Source organism: Bombus impatiens, unplaced genomic scaffold (genome assembly GCF_000188095.3).
Source record: "Bombus impatiens unplaced genomic scaffold, BIMP_2.2 scf_0571, whole genome shotgun sequence".
In the NCBI taxonomy this organism is placed as follows: Eukaryota; Metazoa; Arthropoda; class Insecta; order Hymenoptera; family Apidae; genus Bombus; species Bombus impatiens.
In genome coordinates, this window is record NT_176990.1 from 207,390 (window position 1) to 230,592 (window position 23,203).

The 23,203-nt window shown below is 36.4% G+C and overlaps 1 long non-coding RNA gene and 1 other non-coding gene across 4 annotated transcripts; one reads left to right on the forward strand and one right to left on the reverse strand.

The window, feature by feature from the left end:
* Positions 1-450: 450 nt before the first annotated feature.
* Positions 451-17,027, reverse strand: LOC100740182. Of its 3 annotated transcripts, none has more exons than XR_004462174.1 (3): positions 16,879-17,027; positions 10,836-11,015; positions 451-1,437 (listed from the first exon to the last, which is right to left on the reverse strand). It is a non-coding gene; the product is annotated as an uncharacterized LOC100740182 (transcript). The 3 variants fall into 3 exon arrangements; XR_004462173.1 differs by lacking the exon at positions 16,879-17,027 and adding an exon at positions 13,538-14,350; XR_004462172.1 differs by lacking the exon at positions 16,879-17,027 and adding an exon at positions 11,073-11,817.
* On the forward strand, positions 2,810-3,989 carry LOC117151979. Its single transcript, XR_004462175.1, has 2 exons — positions 2,810-3,853; positions 3,944-3,989. It is a non-coding gene; the product is annotated as an uncharacterized LOC117151979 (long non-coding RNA).
* Positions 17,028-23,203: the final 6,176 nt, after the last annotated feature.

The following is a 23,203-nucleotide window of genomic DNA, read 5'->3' on the forward strand; positions in this document are numbered from 1 at the left end:
CTTGGCAGAGCCTTTGAATTTGAACATCATGCAGTATCGCGTAGTATCGAGCGCTTTCGTGGTCGATGCGGTCAAAAGTCAGGGAATTTATCGTAGGTAAGATTCTTTGGGTATGTAACAGTGACAGTGATTATAATCGTCGTAAGTACATATAATAGTGCATTGTAACTTGGCTAAATTAATTTCTAAATACCAGTGTATACAGTAATAAAATTTATATTTCCAACCTTTGTGAAAAATATATATAAATATATATTAACGGTACAGGAGAGCAAGTCTAATCGATGAACTTACGAACGATGAACATGCGATCACACAACGCATGATTGATTTAACTGTACAAACACGCTGAAAATATTACATTTGCGTTGGAAATATATAGGAATTTAATGTAAATAAGTAAAGAAAAAAAAAGAAAATAAGCAAAAATGGCAAATATTTACAGCAGAGTCTCTGTTCGTTCGCGTACATCTTTATTAACGTTATAACATGAATATACACCTACACGTACACGTTTATTTCCATACTCGAAACAAATTTTAAAATTATCACCATAAATGTTCATAATATTCATGATATGAAAAAATACATAAATGCATTTGTTAGCATTTTAAGAGTTGCTCCATTTACGTAGAGATTTTTCACTTATGTAACGTAATAATTATTAAAAATGAACAAACCATACGAGCAGCTTAAGCAACGCATAAACATTTGTTTCGAGGAGAGCAGAAAGAAAGGGGAATTATTTATTATAAATGTAGTATACCTATGACACGTGTAATACATTTTCATTTCAAGGCTTGATCGTATGCTTTATAAATATAAAAACTAAAAACCATGAGAAATTAAATACAAGAGGATGAATCATAATAAATATTATAGTTAAAGCATACATACTAATAAATTTACAAGTAATAAATATAAAAATCATAGAGAATGATCCTTTAATTATCTTGAACAGTATAGAGATATAAACACATTGTTCTATACGATAAAAGGGAAATTTATTTTCACAATAAAGTTCATTTCTTCCTCTCTAAATCAATATTACTATCAAAAAGCAATGCATATATTGACACCTTTGATTCCAATCAAACAAGGATTCTTAAAACGTTGTCCGTCGATAACAGACCTCCCTCACTGTCAAACACGAGCAACGAAGAATCAACTTGGAGGGACCGTTCTCCCTCTTTGCAGATTACCATCCTCGGGACAACACAGACTAGGGAAGTTGAGACCACCCTTTGTTAAGGATTACAAGCGTTTTGTCCGCGACGGAATCCTCTTTCCCAAATTAACTTCTTCGTCTGAGAGGGCCATTATCGTCGCAAGTCTCCGTCTCCTTTATGTCTGCGAGTTCCCTTTCTTTACACCAGTGGTTTTGGCAACAAGCTCACCGTAAATTCTCGGAATGATTCTTCCAGACCTGGTGTTAACCTACATAACGTGCGATTTATTATGACTTATAACAGGTCGGTTTTCGATGTCTCGGTGACGCTGGTTTTGCGGGAATTCGCGTCTTTTAAAAATCTGTTTCCTTGCCAAGCGCGAATTTGCGTCGTCTAGCTGGGAATTCTACGAGGGTGAGTTTTAGTAAAGGGTGAGTAAAAGGGTAGACGTGGCGGCCAGAAATGACTGTCTGTGCAGTGGAAAGCATTATCTTGCACCGACCATTCGTTATTAACTGCAGTTACGACTTCTATCGTTTGGCGTTGAACATTTTCCTCTATACTACAGGATAAGAGAGATTACACTACTGTTCGATGATATTTAGATACTCTTTTATTTTTTTTATAGAATGTTACGTAATGATAATTAGAGGTAATTAGAGAAAAAGAGACCTGAATCGTTCTATTCCTTATAATTGTATATAAAAGAATACTATGACGCGAAAAATGAAACAACAGAATATCATGAAACTAATTTTTTAGATCTAAAATTCGTATTTGTAATTATTGATGTTTATGGCAAGTCCCGTGTAGTTGTTTGCTTATTTAAGAAGCTCTTTCTCTGGACTACAATATATAAATTGAATGAGAAAAGTTCTAAATATATGAAAGATTAACGAAATTAATTGAAACAATGATGTCTAAAACCTATAGATATATGGAAATACAACTCGCATATTTACTCGTGATACGCTGCCACGTCTAAGCCTCTCAATAGGTAATTCAAGTTTTGCTTCCGGAATTAATTGACCATTAATTAATATATATTAATATATATTAATATAACTTGATATTTATTAACCGTGTTATAAGGAAAACTAAATTATACTATGTTTCGAAGATTCTATTCGATTTTAACGAAGATTATGTTGAAAATCAGCAAGGTCCAGTGACTTATGTAAAAGGGGACGTGCATTCGCAATCACAATCATTCAAATACGGCATTGTGCTTATTATCTTCGATATATAATAATTTATCGATAATGCTACAGATTAATAACATTATGTATTACTAAATACGATAAATAATAACCAGATTGCAGATTTTTATGCATTTATATAAATTCCAAAATTGCACGAATGCATTTAGATTGCACGTAATATCCGAAAGTATAGTACGCGTTATAACATTCAATACATAAAACAATTTTCTATCTGGCTAACGCTTTCTTAATTATACTCATAGAAACATAAATATTAGCAATCCACTAACTAACAACTCGTACACGAAATTAACTAACTCTGCGCTTGGTAATGAAATTTTTAAGAACGACAGGGGTGGCACGCGCCGCAACAGCGTTACGCCGCGAAATATAAATCGCGCGAAATTATCACGAATTCCCGACCGAGTGTAAATTTCGTCCGACCAAATAACAGGAAACATTAACGGAAATTTATCCACTCATTTACACTCGACGTAACTCATCGACAATTTAAGGGGGTCGTTACGGTTCACCCTCTTTTGGACGGGATGTCGGCGAAATAAACTAAATGTAGCTTAAACAAACGAGCGTTCGCGATAAAGCTTGCCAGACCGTTCGGTAAAAGTGCAACGTCGAGCAACGAGAAACGAGAAGTCGTCGGGTTTTTTCCCTTAATTCTGTCGACGGGCAGCCGGGATCCGCGTATTTATCGCGTTCAGCGTTGCTCACCGTCAGATGCACGCGGGCATAGACAACGACGAGCGAAGAGAAACGACCGGCGACGATATATTTTTGACACCGTCGACGCCTGCTGCGACCGGCCATTTACTCGTTGTACCCGCGTATCTCGTTTACACCGTTACCCTCTCGAAAAAGTACCATGTTCCTTTCGCATGGCTGTCGTGAAATTTACTATGTTACGCGGCATTAATTTCGTCCGCGTTTTTCGGTTTTTCGATGTAGAGAGAATGAGGAGAAGAGGCCGAGAATCGATTAACGCTGGATGGGATCAAATTTAACATGTACTTGGTTGTGAAAGCGCGCTTCATGGGCTGCGTTCAAATATTGCTCATAAACAGACTGTAAAACATTTACGCATATTTATATTTTTATAGACATAATTATAATTTTAGATTTTAAACTTTCAGGATAATTATACGACATATTCGTAGCTCCAACTATAAATACGTCATAGTTATAATTCACAGAGTGAGACTTAGGTGAGGGTTTATTTCATCTACTTAAATGTTATGATACGTGTTGTGTATTTTGAATATATCGTGTACTCTTGCATATTACGTTCCCTACGACATCGTTGCACAGCGGTATAATAATATTATCTGTTTTTGCAGAGTGTGTTCAAAATTGAATAAAGTGATTCTTACGTCTTTTTATATCTTGCATATAAATTAACGGGACCGTTGATAAGAATACGTTGAAGGGGATTTGTGAACGTCGAGGGTAAACCAAGATTCTGGTCAGGTTCGTTTACTTGATTTGATTTGAAATGCAAATGTCAGTAAAACGCCAGGTCTCTCATTAGACGCTTGTGTCTTTTTCTATTTGTTGCAGAGTTTCAGCTGTCATGCGGAGGCCACGTTTTCGACGTGGAAAACAGGAAAAAAGGAAATAGTGTACGTCGAGTTTGAAATTTCGCTGACGAAGGATGTCTCATTAAGGTTGATCGGTAAAATCAAAATATACCATGCATGTGTAGTAAAAAAAATGAAATACACATACATGACGCAAACATTGGACTAACGAAAAATCAGATAAAAAATGGCGAAAAAAGTTTGGCGAGAAAAACATTTTTTTGGTCGTTTATTCCATTGAAAATCAAGAGAAAAATCTGAAATATCGCTGTCATCTTATGGATTATGACAATCAACATATAATACGACTCTTTTACACGATAATTTACCAACAAGTGAAATTAGTAAATTAAGTTAGTTGTTAGTGACGTTCCTTTTACAATTTTACGCCAAATGATTGTTAACGATGATAATATAATTTGTACAATTTTCTCGTACAACTTCCTTCGTTCCGTTATCAAACACGTCGCTGTCATGCAATAGGATTTCCTAAGAAAATGTTCACGCGCTAAGAGTCTTTCCGCGCTTCGAGCGCACTGAGTGATTATTGACTCATGCTGATTGAATCTCCGTTTGGGGCTTCGTTGGATGCTCGATCGAGTTCAACATAGCATCGGACAATATCGTTCGAATCGCCCAACCGTGAACATCAGTCGGGGAATCAGTCTCGTCTAATCACTCAAAACGTGCCTTCGAATCGTTAGCATCTTCTGCACCAGACGTGGAGTAAGAATAGTTAATTCTCTCAATCTTCAGAAAGAGCAGTTTCACACAGTCTGCCTTCTGCGATAACGTCTTCTCCACCAGACGTGAAGCACAGAACCGTTTCAATCTCCGAACATTCGCAGAGAGCAGTCTCATCTGCATTTCCTGGTTCATCAACATCTCCTAACGCTCGTGGACGCGACTTCAACCGCTCGGAGAGACAGAATCGTTTCAACAGTCGAGACGATCGGTTGATAGTTCTGTGCCAGATCTGCAACCATAGACAGTGCCTTCAAACGTTCATAGAGCGAAGCATCGTTTCAGTCAGTGAACGATCCCGTGCGAATCTTTCAATTACCAAGCAGCATTGACACATGTTCGCGAACGAGTGCATCGTTAGCTGCTCGTAATCGTCACCACTTCAGCCGTATATCGCGTCGCAGCAGTCGTTTCGTATCGTACGATCGTTCAGCAATCGGAGTCAATTCAAAAGCTTGTCATCGTCCGAAATAGTATGACCTTGGTGTCGTTAATTGTTCTTCGCGCGTATCAGTAACTTCGCGTGAATCAGTAACCCAAGGTTAATTTGGTGGATAACAAGCACAATGTCATGGACATGAGATACACGCGCACGTGACACGCGCATGATACAATTATTGAATTGGCAACTGAGTTTTTTATTATCACCTAATGACAAAATTCGCAATCACTTAGTTGTGATATCAAATCTTTAAACAATATCAAAGCTTTAAACCGATTTCTCGATACTCTGTTTCACTGTAATTTGAAAAATAAATACTAAGCGATGAATGAAAAAATCGCAGCAGCAAATACTTCATTGGACGACTAATTTTCTCTTTCTATACCTAAAATTTCATAAAATTCTAACTCGCAACGCTCTTCCAAGCCTAAATTTTCAATCGCCACGTTAGAAATACAATCGAATCTCCGTAGGAGAATAGAATTCGATAAGTGTCATTCCCCATCCTAAGACCATCGATTAGTAAAATACCCAGTTCTAGAATACAGAGAGTTGATTCTTAATGAGCGAGTTAATTAACGTCTGGTTCTGGATCGGCTCGCGTATAATTCGTTTTTACGAGTACAATGAACCATGGATAAGGATTCGTGAACACGTTCCTCGTTAAACGATTTGCGGCAACTTCTTTGTAGGATTCTTCTTTCTCGGATCTTTTCCACTCGGGAATCCACGGTGACGGGCGCAAAATTAATTCTTTTTTACGTTATCGGCGTGCGTGTTCTTCTGCGAATAGTTTTCCTAAAACAATTGATGACCTCAGAGATGATGTAGCGGTTCACGAAATCGTTCGAACACTTTAGAAACCTTGTATGTGCGTTTACATATAAATATTTTTTAAACATTTTCGAATGAAGTATTCCTTTAAACAAATATTCTCGTCCAAAACGTTTATTAAGCTCACCTCCGATTGTCACTATCAGAACCATCGTGTAATCCATCGATCTCATACATTTTCCAACCTCTGAACTCGTTGCTCGAAACAAATGCTGGCCGCGTGTCTGTGCTCTGTTTGACCAGACGCTAACGAACTATGAATTCGTGGACGGGAAAAAAAAGGAAAAAAAGAGGAAAAGGGAGAAAACGAGCCACGATGACGCGTGGTAAACCGAGTTATTCCCTAAAAGTGTAGTTGGTATTTGATGAATTATTCACCGCCCATTCCTCCGCCTGTCGAACCCCTTGGAAACGAAACTACGTTTCGTATGTTCGTCCGTGAGCTTGTGTATCTTTGGTTAGTCGGTTACAGACGCAACGTCCACTCGCGAGAAACATTCTGAAGCAACGATTTCTAATCTTCTTCATATCATGACAAACGTGAAATAATCATTAGAATTCCGCGACACACCGGTTAGCGATTCTACAGAGCATTTGCGGTAATTTTTACTCTGAAATGGACAGACGTCTTAACGACATATGTCGATAGAAATTCGACGAGCCAAAAGAGCGTGAAACTGGACATGCTCGACGATGCGCGAACGATGCGTCAACAGCCATCTGGCCGTTAATGAGGACGCGAGTGAACGTGCTTCTCGCATGCAAACATCACGTGCTTCCTCGTGGACGCGTCCACATCGAGGACACGCCAGTTTACCCTGAGCACAACCTGACGACCTGCATTAATCGCTGTCGTCAATCAGAGAAGGGTCGGCCACCCTGACCGGCGGAATGCGATTAATCTCGATCAGCCCGTCTACCGTGAACGAAGGGAATCGACGGTTCGTCGAAACGCAGAATTGAGTTGGTTTCAGAAACAATCTCGCCCGTACCTCGTTTTTGGTAGCATAGACAACACAGTAACAGTGGTTGAACGTGGATTTGAAAGAGGCACAAGATTATCACGATGAATCGAAGGTTTTCGATTCAAATGATTTTACAGTAATACGAAGTAATATAACAAGTATTATTTTATCGAAATGAAGAAAATGTATTATTAGGACTAAAAGTATTAAACTGATTAGAGTAACTAAACGTATTATGGTTGTAAAATGATGTAAAACGTTGCATAAGATGTAATAATTTCAAAAATAAAACACATGGAAAAGATCGTCGATTATATTTTACATATTTCCTTCGTGTGACTACGCAAGTCAGAAATATAGAGGAAAGATTCTATAATTTGGACAAAACTACTATTATAATATTGAAATATATATATACATGATACTTGAAATTCTTCGAACTTTAATATTGTACATTGTAGGTGATATCAGGTTGCCCAAAAAGTTTCTTTCGTTTCATAAGGCGATATTAGATGAACAACAATTTCTGTTTTATATTATTTTATTGAATTAGGCATGATCCATTTCGTTATATTTCTATTACTATGTTCGTGTATAATTCAATAAACTAATATAAAATAAAAAGCATTGTGCGTCTATTATTTCTTTATAAAAAGAAAGAAACATTTCGGACAACCTGATAAGTGGAGGAAGGATAAAAATATTAAACAAATCCTTGAGATCTCCTTTCATAATGACAATATTAAAGATTCATAAAATTCTATAAGATGAATTAATGGATTGAAATGACTATGAAAAGTAGAGAGGATAGGGTGGAAAACGATGCTTAGTTCTCCTTCATTTATACTCATCACTGAATTCAGCGAATGTGGTAATATAAAACCATTATCATTCCATGATCAAGGAATTTTGCTTTCGTATAATATCTTATGTATTTTGAGAGGAATGTAGATTACAAAGATGAAAGACCAAAGGCGTTTGAAAATCTGGTTGAGTTTTCATGAAAATTCAAGAGCTGCTTGCCGCGAAAAAGATACGAAGAAAACGCGATTTTAGCATACTTTTTGCAAGTATGCTGTCTCTGTAAGGAACGTGATGAATGAAATAATCGCTATTCAGATTTTTATTAGTTACAAATCAGCAACGATAGTCAAAACATAATCCAATGACTCGAAGAGACTCTGTAAAAGCATTTATATTTTTAGATTCGTAGACGTTATAGTAGTAGTGATCAAACTTCGTCTTATAAAGGAAAATTCTTGTCGAAATTGAGCTTCTTTGTGACTGCGACTTGTACAGGTAAAATAACGCATATAAAATACGTTGAAGATAAGATGGGAGATATCGAGATTCGGTTGTATGTGCATATCGAATCATCCAAACAGTCAATTTATCACATTCTATATTCTCCATAATATTCTCTTTTACGTATATCTCTTATAATATTGGACCAATTGATGGCTCTCGTTCCAATATAGCCAAGAATCGATGACCATAGTATACAATTAGCTGCCATCGGCGCAGCAGTGCGCGCCATGGACGCGATCCGACTTTTCAACTTATCGTTACGCTTCTCCATCGTTAAACAGCAGGCTGAATCGCGGGGAATCGAGAAAGTTTCACGATCGGGAATTGACTCGACCTGTTTTTACCCGTGTAGCCTCGCTCCACGAACTCCGATTCGTTTCTATCGCTGCTGAAATGAGAGAGCTCGAGAGATGGTACCTGAGAGAGGGAATGGAAGTTGGAGGAACGATCTCGCGCGTGCGAAACCACCGACGAAATGGAACGTTTTACTAGAAGCGTGTCTAGCTCTTGACACAGACACCAATGGAGCTAGACGGTTCGTCGAGTTTCTCGACATCGGTTTGTAGGCAGACGAAAAGCTGATTAAGATCGATTCGGCAAAATTATCCCTGTAATCTCTTTCGAGAGATTCCGGATTAAGGAGATCGTACTCAAATAGGATTTCAGGGTTTGGAACAAAAGCGATCATCGAGCGCCTGCCTTCTCCCATTCCCCTATTCGAGTGTTCTTCGAGTTTGATTTTCATTAAAATTCACGCGAAAACCGCGATCGAAGGTCTTGTCGCGACTCCATTCTTCTCGTTCTAGTCTTCCCGACGTTACCGTTAACTCGTTCCTCCTAATGTCTTCGCGTCTCCCAGATGCTGTTACGCGTGAATTTTATTTAGAAATCTTTCGTGGCGTGACTAGAGAGCTACGTGAACGTAGAGACTCCAGTGAACGACGAACGTAGTAAAAAATTCAATACTTTCAAAGCGCAAAAGCGACGCTGATGATTCTGCCTTGAACACCGGATTCAAGCCTTTGTCACGAAACAAACGAATATGCAAACACGAGCTCCGTGGAATACCAAGTGTTTGTTATTTCTGCCGATTGCATTTCCGGTGAACGCACTGAAACGAAAGTTCAAAGACTAGCGAAAAAAAAACAAATCTCGCGGAAGAGAAGGAAACGAGCTTGAGGGAGAATGGCGAACAATTTTCTGTTCCGAGTTCAGTTATCTTTCGTGTAGAGGAAGTCATTTTTATCCAACATGCGTTGGAATTTAGTTTGTACATTGTTCGAAATAATTGACAGATTAACATACTCCGACGACAATACATTACGAGAATCGAGCAATGAAAAACGATGCTTAATTGGTCTTTTTTCACATCCACTTAGGAGGCATTTACGATTAGCCGAAATAAAAAGCTGGACGTTTTCACGAAAATAATCGGTTCGTAATCCGTTTTTAATGACAGATCCGCTGATGCGACGAGACCGACGCGTCGACTGCATAAATCTCGTTAACGTAGCGAAACCAATCGTTGACATCATCGAGTTTGAAAATTTCGTTATTTTCTTCATCTGTGTGTCACAGGTGAAAGGTTATTACATAGCCGCGAGACTCCTGTGTGTTTTTCCACGAAAAATATTTTTGCGATTTCACGACGACGATATTACAAGGCTTCTTTGTATTAGAAACTCTATTCACCTTCAACCGAGTGTCTCGTTTTTATGTTCTTCGTCTACGTTTTATAGAGCTACATAGAGCAGGCAAATTAAATTTTTTGGATGCTCCAGAACGATTTATATTCGACAGTCGTCAACTTCTTGTGCTTTTTTCTTTAGATTCTCCGTTGTTATAAGAAAAATGATCGTTGTATAAGTCGTTGTAAAAGTTGTAGATATAAGATCGTTATTAGGAAGCATTACACATTACATAAGAGCGCAGAGAACTTTTATGAGCAACGTAACAACGAAAGAGTAGAAAGAGAAGAAACCGAGGAAGGCGGGGTTGGTGCTTAAAGTCTTTCGTTACGGCTGTCTCTGCTAAAAGGTCGTGGCATGATACGGTTACACGAAATGCGTGTTGTATTATTATACTTATCACTTGCGGCGTGATAATGGTTTTCTTTATTTATGTACTACATTATCTACATAACTGTATAACTATATATATATAAAATAATTTTTCTAGCAAAATTTTATTTATACAAAGAGATGCTTTTGAACTTGTAACGCCCTGTTTTTTGTCCTCAAGGTCCCTTCTCCTGTTAACCGAAACGGATTTACAGCATATTTTAACAATGGTACTTTTATATAAAACTGCATACGATATAATAATTTCTTATCGTTTTTTTTTTTTTTTTACTATCTTAGGAAATGTGAACACCATATACATATATATTTATGAAATGATTATGGCAGAATGATTAGAAAATTGATATATTCAATTAAGGAACTACTAGCCTTGAATCAACTAATATAACTATAATTGAAAAAAATTATAATAGAACGATAATAAACTAAGAGAACTATAATATCAGGTGTAAACACATTCTGTTTCTCAAGATTACATTCAATCGTTAAACCACTTACCACAAAACTTCATCGTAGAAAACATGTTCAAACTCCCAACAACCATCAATCGTAACACCTACTCAGCGAACCAGCATCACCGCCGCGAACAGGTCTTAAATTATGATACACCCTTCCTGCGACCGCAGGAGTGTTCTCCATTTAACCGAGTGCCACGATCCATCATTTTCTTCGAGTTTCCTGTTAACAAACGCAAAGAATCAGATCAGCAAATCTTAATCGTTCATTTTCACTTACTTCCTGAAATCGCGAGTATCGTCGATATCCTTATCGGTGATGGTTCGATCGAAGTAAAGTGATTCGTAGGTTGGAATGGTCGGCACTTTGTGCGAAATCAATAGGCTGGTCGCGCGTGTACGCGAGCGAAGCGAGCCCGGGATGAAAAAAAAACGAATGCTCGACGAGAAACCAAAAAACGATCTAAAAAAGAAACACGGGGAAAAATAGAAGCAAAAAGCAAAAAGTAGAAAAACACAACAAAAAAAAAAAAAAAAAGGATAGAAGGGGAACGGGGAAAAAATATTCTAACTCTAGCCAGCCGTTATCGGGAACTATTGCGCTAGCTGTCTGGATGGCCGCTTTTAATCCGTTAAATGCCATTTCCTTGTACACGTCAGCTGCGGACCAATGAGCTTTAGAGGCACCGAAATGTCCGCCACTCGTGCCGCCGTTCACTGCCAGAGACTAGGCATCCTCAAGTGCTCTCTTAGCCTATTCCGTCGGGATTCCATCGGGATTCCTCGTGTGCGTGTATACACAGTACACAGCCACGCGTGTTCTATCCGATCGCCGCGTACTCGATAAACGACACCGGAAGCAAACCGTCTGGCAGACAGATTGCACTGGATTCCGACGTGTGATTCATATCCCGTCCGAGGATCCGGACTCTAGCACCGTTTATCTTCGAACAAGGAAAAAGAGAAGAAAGGAAAGAAATTTTGAGATGTAAAGAGCTTGATATTTTCCCGGGAATTTCTTTATATAGGGTGGTTGGTAACTGGTGGTACAAGCGGAAAGGGGGGGTGATTCTACGCGAAAAAAGAAGTCAAAAATATAGAATAAAATTTTTTCGTTTGAGGCTTTGCTTTCGAGAAAATCGACTTTGAATTTTCGCTCAGTACGCGTGCACTTTATCACGTCTCGTTATAACGAATCTCACTGTAGATCGTTGTTTCGATTGACGTTATTTTTTTAATTTTTTAAATTTTTAAATTTTTAAATTTTTAAATTTTAAATTTTTAAATTTTTAAATTTTAAATTTTTAAATTTTTAAATTTGTATTCTATATTTTCGACCTCTTTTTTCGCGTAGAATCACCCCCTTTCCGCTTGTACCACCAGTTACCAACCACCCTGTATAATTGTTTGTAATAGCGTTTGATCTTCATAGTCGTTGCATAACAAGCGATGAACTAAGTAACGGTGAGATTTTACATTGAAATTTAAAATAAGCGTCACTGTAGCTGATACACAGCGGATTATTTTTTTAAGTTTAGAATAGTTTTATAAATACCGACGTTTTTGAGCTTCGTTTCATCCGCTAAGGGTTAATAAGCATATCGCGCAAAGTTGCGTCATCGTGTAGCGCATAAAGTAAGACAATCGCATGGCGGCTACATGCGCGCAACAAAAAATAAAGTAGGCAAGAGGATGAAGGAAGAAGAAATACGTAACAAGAGGATGAAGGAAGAAGAAAAATGTAACAAGAGGATGAAGGTAGGAGAAAAATGTAGCAAGAGAAGAAACAAAGAGAAGAGGAAAAAGATAACGTGAGAATTCTCGGGATACGACAAGCTTGGTAAAACCGTGGCCGTCTCCATGGTCGTTGAGGTGTATACGCAACGTATACATAGGTTCGGACAAGTCGCGCATGAAAATTTCAACGGCGACAATCGCGTTCCGCCGGGCAAAGCGACCGGCTACGCTCTCCTGCCCCACGAGTCGATAATGCACACCTCCGCGCGTATCTCATTAAAGTTGGCGGTGTGAAATGCGCGCCAGAAAAGGAAAAAGGAATCGACGCAAACAGCCGTGAAACGCACCAATGCTGGTCCGATGACGCCGCGTAATCGAACTTTTTTCCTACCTCCGTTCCTTTTCTTTTCGGCCCTTTTCTCGCTGTCTTCTTTTTCTCTTAGTTGTTCATATTGTTGCCGATATTGTTTTTTTGCTGTTCTTACGCCAAGAGAGGAAATGGGATTGAAAAAAGGAAAATTCACGATGGAACACGACTGAGTGTCTTAATATGCGTATATTGTTCTTCTGGTAAATGAAGTAGCACAAAAAGAACAAAAATACCTTTTAATATATATAACAATAACACACACTATTATTTATTGTATATGCAAACAATGGAAACTTTGGTATATCCTTCATAAGGTAATCTGTTATTTTACATACGATGAATTATCGTAATTGAGCAGGAAAAAAGGCAAGATACGTAATTGTTGCATGATTTTCTTAGAAAGCAGGGGGGAAATTTTTTAATCGACGAAACAAGTAACTCTGAATGATGCAAAAAGTTAATGAGGATCTTCGGATTGAGGGTTAATTGGAAGATTTGGTGAGCGACTAAATTTATACAGTAAACCAGTACTATACACGGATAATTATAATTAAAAAGAAAATATAAATATACCACATATATGTACTTATTACAAACATACTAAAATATCCTACATATATAAATGTACATAAATATACTTATACTATTATGTGTTTCTACTAATTGTAGTAGCAAAAGATTCTGAAACCCGTCATTTTTTCATGTTTTTCACTGTTAAACTATCTCTCGTTGCAATTTCACGCACGAACAAACGAAAGGAAACGACGTCGTTGAATCAACGAGCCGCAGGAACAAGCGAATACGCAGCATACGACGATGCTGCTCGTCTTGAGTTATGAGGAATCAGACGAAGCCAGCAGTATGTAGCACGATGTATGTATCTGGTGTTCATTACAGAGCGCTGATTCACCGAAGAGAAACGCGACATGATAAAGGCACAACGATATAACGGCGGGATAATATTTTCTAGTTTATCCGCGTCCAATACGCGTGCACTGGAAAAAGTTCCGAAGGGCGTTCGTAACGTTCGCGTCGGTCGTCTATTGCCCGTCGAGAGATATCGCGATGTCATGGTTTGCCTAGTAAAAAAAAAAAAAGGAAAGCAAAGAAAATATATAGAGATATATAGTGTCTATATAAAGGAACGAAAGGGAAAGAAAGCAGGGGGAGAGACGTTTGAACGACATGTATGAAAATTCGAATGAAACGTAGCTTCCAGATACAACTCGTAAATTTAGAAGATACGCCGCGATTCTGACTGGTTTCTATGAGGCGAATGAGAATGATGTTATGATTCTGATAGTGACGATCTGAATCGTAATTAATGCGATATCGCATCTATAAAGTTAAATATATGGACTGATTACATGATTTCGTTCGAACGTGATATATCTTTTACTACTGATTTTTGTAGCATTATTAATTAATGGTGATTTTATTTTTAGTATTTATTAGGACCCTCTTATATAATTAAACTAATTATAATATTCTTCGTATCAATTTCTTTATTCTTATTGATAGTATTTTGGTTCGTTGAAAAGATAATTTTTTGATCGGTAAGTTAACACGATTTAATAAGAAAATTATTATAAACGTGTCATAGAATTTATAATCTTTTTTTTCTATACTAAATACATAGCGTGATACGGTTCTTTGACGCGAATCATCGTCATTTTGTCAGTTTGTACAATGTTTTTTTTTTAACGTAACATATGTATTCATGATTTACTACAGATCGTTGTTGTCTGTCAATTTAGATGAATTTGTTCTCGTACATATGTTTTGACATGAATCTTCGTCGTCTCGTCAATCTGTGTCATTTTGTTTTTGCGTATTGCATGTGTTTCCATGTGTATTTTTAACTATCGTAGCTGACAGCTAACTGACTAATATAATTTAAATATAAATATTACACGAAACACGAATCTGTTGGTATTTGGTAATTGTGATGGATGGTTTATTGAAATATCGAGAAAGTGATAAAGTCTGACCATTAAACATGCATAAAAAAATGTTATACGAGATATAATGAATAACCTGAAATAGCATAACTTTCAAATATTAAAACAGTATTTCCTAATCAATTAATTACTTCGGTTAAAAAGTTCAAATATACTTCTCTTTCATGAAATAAGGATAAATTTTGCTATCAAATTTCCAGTCAAAATTCAATAAATTATACAAGGTAAAAATAATATATGATAAATTTTTAGGATAACTTTTTCCTAACACAGAATTAACCGACATTTGTGCAAAGTCATTCCACTCCAAATGTTACTCTGTTACTGCACACTCTACATTTTAATGCTTCCATATTTCTTTTTTTATTTTCTGTTTTATGATCTACGCCATGAATTTATCAACGTCAAATGTCCGTGTCATTCTTACCAAATAATATGTATGTACTTCTAATATGTAGTTATAATAATTACAGGCTATGGAAGATTAATGCCGTTCTCCGTTAATATTTATGGAAATTTCAATGTATTCGTATAATCGCAACGTGTCAGATGCATAATTATGGTCATCGATACTTGCACGATTCCAAGTAGAAACATTTCACGCACATGTTATTTGTCAATTTCGATTGATTTCCATATCTAGGTAATTGTAATTTCTTCATTATTTACTTATTAGGTATTTTCTTCATTACTTCAGGCATTTGATATAAATGCTACCTTAGAATTGTACTATGTATATTATGTAACAAATGTATCTACTACGTTCTTTACAACGTAGCATCATTTTTATTTTCATTTATATGTGCAACACCACAATTAATTATTTTTAAAGTAATCAAATGTTCATGCGTGTATTTGTAAAGGTCGTCTTCGTCCTGTATATGGAAAAAGTTTTCAACTTTGCGGGAACCACGGTGAAACCATTTAATACACAAAATGTAGTTTTACATTGCAACTTCAATCATTTCCTTATAGAAATCGTTTGTTGTTCGGTTTTATAATAGATAAGCGACTTAATTCAATGATAGAAAAATTGGGAAAGATAATTATTTTCTACTTATATCTATCGCGGATTTGTTTAATTATTACAGCTTCGATATGATAAAAATCGAAGACCATAAAACGATCTACGGTCTACATCGAACAAAAATGCTTATAGTGTCACGATAAAGATTTATCACGGGATATCAAATTTTTTGTTTCTCTTTCTAAACAAATCTCACATTATTCCAAATCATATCTATACAATTAAATAATTGAATATCGATATGATTTTTAAAGAATAAATGGAACCCAAATTAACGCTTTCTTATCAGAGTTATGAATGTTAACATTGATGTTTATCATAAAGATTACACTACTTATATTAATAAGCAAAAGTGCGTGTCACGATAATGAATATGCGATATCATTTCGAGTCTTATCTTTACTTGGATATTGAAAGTGCTTAGTTGTTGCAAGTAATTGCCGTATTGCACCACTATATTGCATAGTACAATGCAATAATAAATTTTTTATCGGATTCTTCACGTTACTCTAATAATAATAATAATAATAATAATAATAATAATAATAATAATAATAATAATAATAATAATAATAATAATATATTATAATAAATTTCGAAAATTAGATTCACAAGATTTCGTAGATTTTTAGCAATTGCATAAACTAGAGATGTTGAAAGAAAGAAGCGAAAACTGTTTGAAAGAAATAAACAAACAAACAAATATTTGGAAAGAGAAATGAAAGAAATACTGTTGCGTTCTCTCAACTAGGTGACGATCAGTTAAATTGAAAACTGTTCGGTTGGGTCGCGAACCTTGAAAGATATTAACGCTCAAACTGGAGGGAGTTTAAAGAGTTCTAGTTTGCTTGTCATTTTTACGTTCATTTGAAATGTTTAGTACAAAAGAATATGAAACGTAAGAGATATGAAACATAAGAGTCCTATTCTCGAAGCGCCTGGTGCTTACATTCTAGGTGACTGTTGAACTATTGGTACGTCTTGTACGTACCTGGTCGAGGATGCGTAGCGTAACGTCCCGTTGGCGACCTCATCCGGTGTTCTATTGTCGAATTCTAATCTAGGGTCGAAGTTTGTAACACGTCGTCTGCTATTGAGCGAAGCCGTCGAGCGCTTAAAGATGCTAATTATATTGTCGACGTGATCCGAATCGTAAATTTTTATAATGTGCGATGCGAGAAATTCCAAATTCTCAAGAAAATAGCAGATGTGCTATCCGTACCATAAAGTTGGGATAATCTTGTATTTTCAACAAATACAAAACGATATAATGAATAAATATATAACGAAGATATCAAAATATACATACATATATCATAGGTAAGTAAATATGCCATGGAAATGGAAATCGCAAGTCTAAAGATGTGTCCTCACTATGTCGATCGGTATTGCCAAAATCGATGAACGTTTCCACTGAAAACACAAAGAACGTGCATCAGTCTGTAAAATAAAATGAAATCTAAAAACACAAACTCCTTGTGAATCGCTCGGCACGAGGTCGTTGCCCATATCGGCGTGACTTTCTTCGAAAGATACCCCTACGAATCGGTTTCGAGTTTGGAACAAACATATCACATCGGCAGGTGCCAATGTCATATTCTTATCATCGACCTGTGTCTCCATACGTTTGATTTGAGTTATAGAAATCAACCTTAAGACAATGTCACGAAACTATATTTTTGAAAACAACAGAATATGCCTTAAAAAATGAAATCAGTAAAAAATGTTTCAACAAAATGAGCATAAGAGTTTTTAACCAGAATAAGATTTCATAGGCCATACTAAGAAAGACGAGTTATTCAAACCGCTAATCATAGATTTTCTTAATTAACGCGTAACAATCTTATGCAATATGTTATCAGTATAGATAACACTTGACATTTACTTAAGTGCAATATGCTAATAAAACTATTAAAATAGAGCTGCTCATGAATCTCATTTAACCTCAGAAACGTCAAATAACAGAAGAATGCGCGATGTAATCGTGATATGACCTTTTTTTGCATCCGCATTTGCGTAATTCAACTGAAATGTTCAGATAGTCACGGGATGATCATGCAAATTCTGTTCCGTAATTGAAAGCATTTTGCAATACGAGTACAGGCTAATTAATTTTGTTATTATCTTCAACTATTCATATTTCATTCTTATTTCTATTAAGCAACAAGATCTGTAATATCGTGAGAGAAACACAAGAAAGTCACATTTGTGTTATCATGGACGAAAGTTCATTTTTTTACTCTAACCTTCAATTAATACCTATGTTTTTTAATAACTTTCTAATGAGCCTTAGTAGACGAATGATACCAATATGTGACTACAATAGAATAAGTTGTATTTATTAATAATGGGTGTATTAAAATCACTAGTATATACCATGAATGACGCTTATCGCGTAAAATATCTAGCCTATATGTATAAAAAGATTAGCCAAAATTTGCAACACTTTTATGTCACGTTTCTATACAACGTTTTCAATTGGAATTATCGCGAATGTTACAGATTCGTGTTTCGTGTTATTCTTTCCGACATTTATCCGCGTTTAATGTAAAAGTGTTTGATTTTCGGGAGGCGAGCCTACCTAGTAGAATATAAGAGAATTAAGTATTCAAAGAACAAACGATCTAATGAAAGCATAACTCAGATTATCGTAGCTATCTATGATCCAAAGATCTTATCATTATTCGATGTAATATATAAAATACCGGAAAAGTTATTTGCAATAATTACAAACAATATTACGATGGTATTGTTGGAGAGCAATGATGATGAAATTTCACCCATGATAGCTGATGGAAAGATTAAAGTGGAAAATTTTCTCTAAAAATTAAGAAAGTTGACGGTAAAAGAACACGATTGACTTTTTAATGGATCGAAGAACGCAGCATGATTTACTACTAACTGGTGATATCGTGCAAAAAGTGAGATTTTTATGGGATAATGTGGTGACTACGACGAAAGTGGTTTGCATGTCTGTAAACGCGAGTGCCAGGTGGTACCGAGATAGAGACACGCGTGAGTCAACAAGGATCGAGGTTATTCTTAATTATGCTACCTGACCCTGCACGAGACACAACATAAGAAGAATGGTGGGTGGCAACTTGAACATAGCCGAGTCGCCCGATCAACTTGGTTGAAAGAATCCCATTCGTGACAGGGTGCTCCATAAATCGCTCGCGTGCTCTACCGAAAGCGATTAATATCCCTTGGATGACAGAAGCATCGATGTATGTACGAGATACAATGGAACTTTGAATATTCGAATAATCGCTATCAGAACGTATTATTATCCGAACGATTTACTATATTCGAAGATTCGATCGTTATGTTGGGAGAAACCTAACGCTTACATAGATGCTATGATGAGAATAACTTACATACATATTTAAGTAACAATTTCGTAAAACGCTGGAGATATGGTTTAAATACACATAAGTCTATCTAATCACGTTTACCAACTACTTCCGTCAAATCATGAAAGTCACGCAGCTGGCAGTGCCATCGTTGGTCTATCATTTTTATTGCAACGACTGATAACTTCACCGATACACGCCTAAGAGAGGGGTTTAGCATTACACGTTTGAAGCAATTTCACCGAGTTTCGTCTGATATTCGACGAATACGCTCATGCAATCACGATGAAAATGCATAATTTCACGAGAACAACAAATGACATTCCCTAATCTTTATTACTTTTCTATATATGAAGGATATTATAGGGAGATTATAAAATCAACGGTGTTAAACTTTATTTATGCTGGAATGTCTGAAGAAAGAATTTGTAGAAAGATGCAAAGCTATAAATCAAAATTGTATGCAGAATTGATAATTAGGAAAATTTAGCGAGTCACAATTATGAGTTTCAAAACTGTCCTGAAAAGGTAGATTGCAACATGGACGAAACGTCGGGCAAATATTCAGTTCCAACCGATGAACATAATTTCATTATTTTGGCTAAGTATTTCGTACTCTTTATATAAAAATACAATACGGGCATCAGACAGAACTTTTCGATTCTATTTTTTATTATTCTACGTTCGATTCTATATTCGATAAACACAATTTTAATTGCACAATTTGTTTCATAAATTCAAAGATTATAGATCCAAAATCTCAAATATACTATCTTGTTAACTCGTTCATTTTTTTTTTTTTTTATCACTATAGAAATTTCTGCCTATCGTCTGAAATTTATACCGAGACAAGCGATCAGTCGTTCCTCAGACAGGATTTTCGCAAGAACAGCGACAGCAACATCGCGTGAAGCGTCGAACTCGTAGGATTCACCGTTTTCCATAGCACAGGATGTATGCGTGGTGTGTGCGGACACGCTTCACGGTATACGCGTAACCGAGCAATTTCTTCGACGAGATGGAAGAGATCGATGCTACTTTGGCAAGCCATCGGAGCATTGCGCGATCGTGCAAGACGAGCTCGACGATCCGTTGCATATGTCGCGGCTATATACGCAAACTCCTCGCGGAATCCGGCTAGCTGTCTAACGACGCCGTCGAGCCAGAAGCAGTCCGTATCAGCTTCAATTCGCTGGTAAATGTTTGTCTTTCAAGGATTCGTTTCTCTTGCTTGAACACGAATACATTCGCGCTTCGATTCTTCACGGAAATCGCTCCGATTGATGCGTTCGTTCGCATCAATTCGTACGATTAATTGAATCCTTGAAATTCCAAAATTTTATTCTATTTGTTACAAAATGTTCGATACGATACGCCGTGTTTATAGTTTAGATAATTTAATCATCGTTGCTCGAGACACTAGACCGAGATCTACGAGAGATATAGCAGTAAAGACTATTTGCTACTGGCATGATAAGCTGATAAGTATTTGCTAGTAAAATAGTAGCTAGTAAAATAAAAGAGGCTACTAAATATAATTAACGCGTAAGATAAGGGATAACGAGGATCACGTGCAAGTATAAAGAATTGTGATATTTATTGGACAGCGGATTGTATCACAAAACTGAGTGTGGATAGTGCGAATGTTTCTGAGTTGATAACGGCTTAAATATCGCGGGATTAATAACAAACTATTGATACACACTAACTGGAAACTACTCGAGATAAGGCTCCTATAATCCCTGATACGATAGTTGTTAACGTAGGAGAAACACATGGATTTATCGATTATACATTTTGAGCTTGCAAAGGTGGTCAGTTCAATATAAAACCCCTTCAGCAAGTGGCTACCTCCACGTTACCAGCCCTCGAGGGTACGGTGGTTTTTGCCAGCGATCATAACACGCAATGAACTCTTATGAAACGCATATCAATACATGCTGGGTGTTTTATTTGGTCTTATTTATATTGGTGTTAGGAAAATCAGAATTTCTTAGATTTATAAACATATGAAGATATAAACGTGTAAAAGTATAAATAAATAAAAGAGATAAAAACATAAATCCTGAACATGGGATGAGCATAAGGAGAAATTCTGAATAAAACATGTAGGTTTTTTTCGACAAGGTTTTCTTTTAAGTACTTTCGAGGTTATATATACTTATAAAACGAAGTTGTCATCCAATAGATAATAGCAAATAGAAAAATTAGACTTCGTACGCGTAAAAAATGATGTATGGCTTTATGAATAACACTGTCATGTCCCGCGCTGCGCACGCGTCGTAACGTAGACTAAACGTTATTGTTAAAAAGTTACGATTGTATGTAATCGGATATAGATCGTATTTCAACTTTAAAATGATATAAAATGATACGTACATAAAGATTAAAAAATAATGATTTTGAATTTTCATATTCATATTTCAACATTTTCAACATATTTCATATGTTACGACTTTGCAATGTATAAGCATATCTTTGAAGATGACGAATTTTGTTCCTTCATGAGAGACGAGGAAAAGATGTTCAACGACGTTTGTCATGCAAACACTGTTTCATAACTCACAATGTTTCTAATATTCCATGATTGCTGCATCATCGTAACGTCAATTTCTAGTCGACAACGATCTTCGAGCAGTTAACGATTTCCACCGAATGCCGATAGTGAAAATCGTCTGGAAATTCTCTAGAAACTTACTAGACGATTCGCGATCGTTTCGCTTAAAAAGAATCCAATTTTGGTGTTCCGCGTGAAAAGCTGTCCAGGTTTCTCGATCTCTTTCGCGAACTTGCAAGGAAATTGAATTCCAGGCTACGATCGTTCGAGCAATTATCGGTGATTTAACCGGAGGCGAGCAACGTGCCCACGGGGGCGGTTAAGAAACTTGACAAACCTGGACGCAGAAAATCGTTTCGACTCGTGTTACGTTACGACAGACCGTCCTGGGATTTTACACTTTCTCGGTCGCGGAGAAACGAAACCGCCAGCCTGCGGCCTCGTGACGGGCAGCTATTTGTCGTTGATAGATGTTTTTCTTCCGGTACGGTTCGCTGCCTGCTACCAGATCCGCTTCTCTTACTTTCAAACGAATTTCACTGCGTCAAACGACAGAGAATAGTCTCATTGCGATCATTCGTATATGGTTATCTATTTCTTCTTTCATCCGGGTCATATAATTGAAATTTTATGTCATTGATATAAATCATTTTTTTCGTATTACAGAATTTTTATTTGTATCTTAGATTTATGCAATGGATCTTTCTTCTCTGATTATAGACGATATAGTAAAGTAATAATCTATTTTACTTACATTATGTTAAAGCGTCGCGTTTACGCTGTTTGGATTCTCATAAGTAAAAGCTTTATCGTTGGCCTTTCCTGTATTGACATTGATTTTACAATGTTTGTGCATTTCCCTCGTTGTTTTATTATCCTTATAAACGCTGAACAGTCGCCATATACAAATAATCTAATCTGCAAAATTTCACTTATGATAAAAGTCAATGTGTAGTGAACGTGCATTAAAGCCTGTTGCATACGAAGCTTTGCATTTGGATTTATGACAACAATATAACACTAGTCTGTGTCATCATTTTAATACCGTAAACTGATCATAGGAAGCAACTGTATATTTTTAATAAACTTTCTCGTGACGTTTATTATTTGCTGATTTGATCTTTTTATGTAACAAGTGATTTCTGTCATTTTCACTTGATCGATGAAGTGTTTTTTATCACGATATTTACATACTTTTTCATGCTTTTAAATTGTATTCTACTTTTTATAGGAAAAGGGATGGGGGATACTAAAGGCAGCAAAATATTCACATCTTTTACGATTACTTTTGGAAATAGCCATGTGTATGTCACTATTATCGACTGCAAACAATTTTTTACAAATCCTCGAATTCTGTCTTCTATCGATTTGTACAAACACAAATTTTACAAATGATGAACCATGCA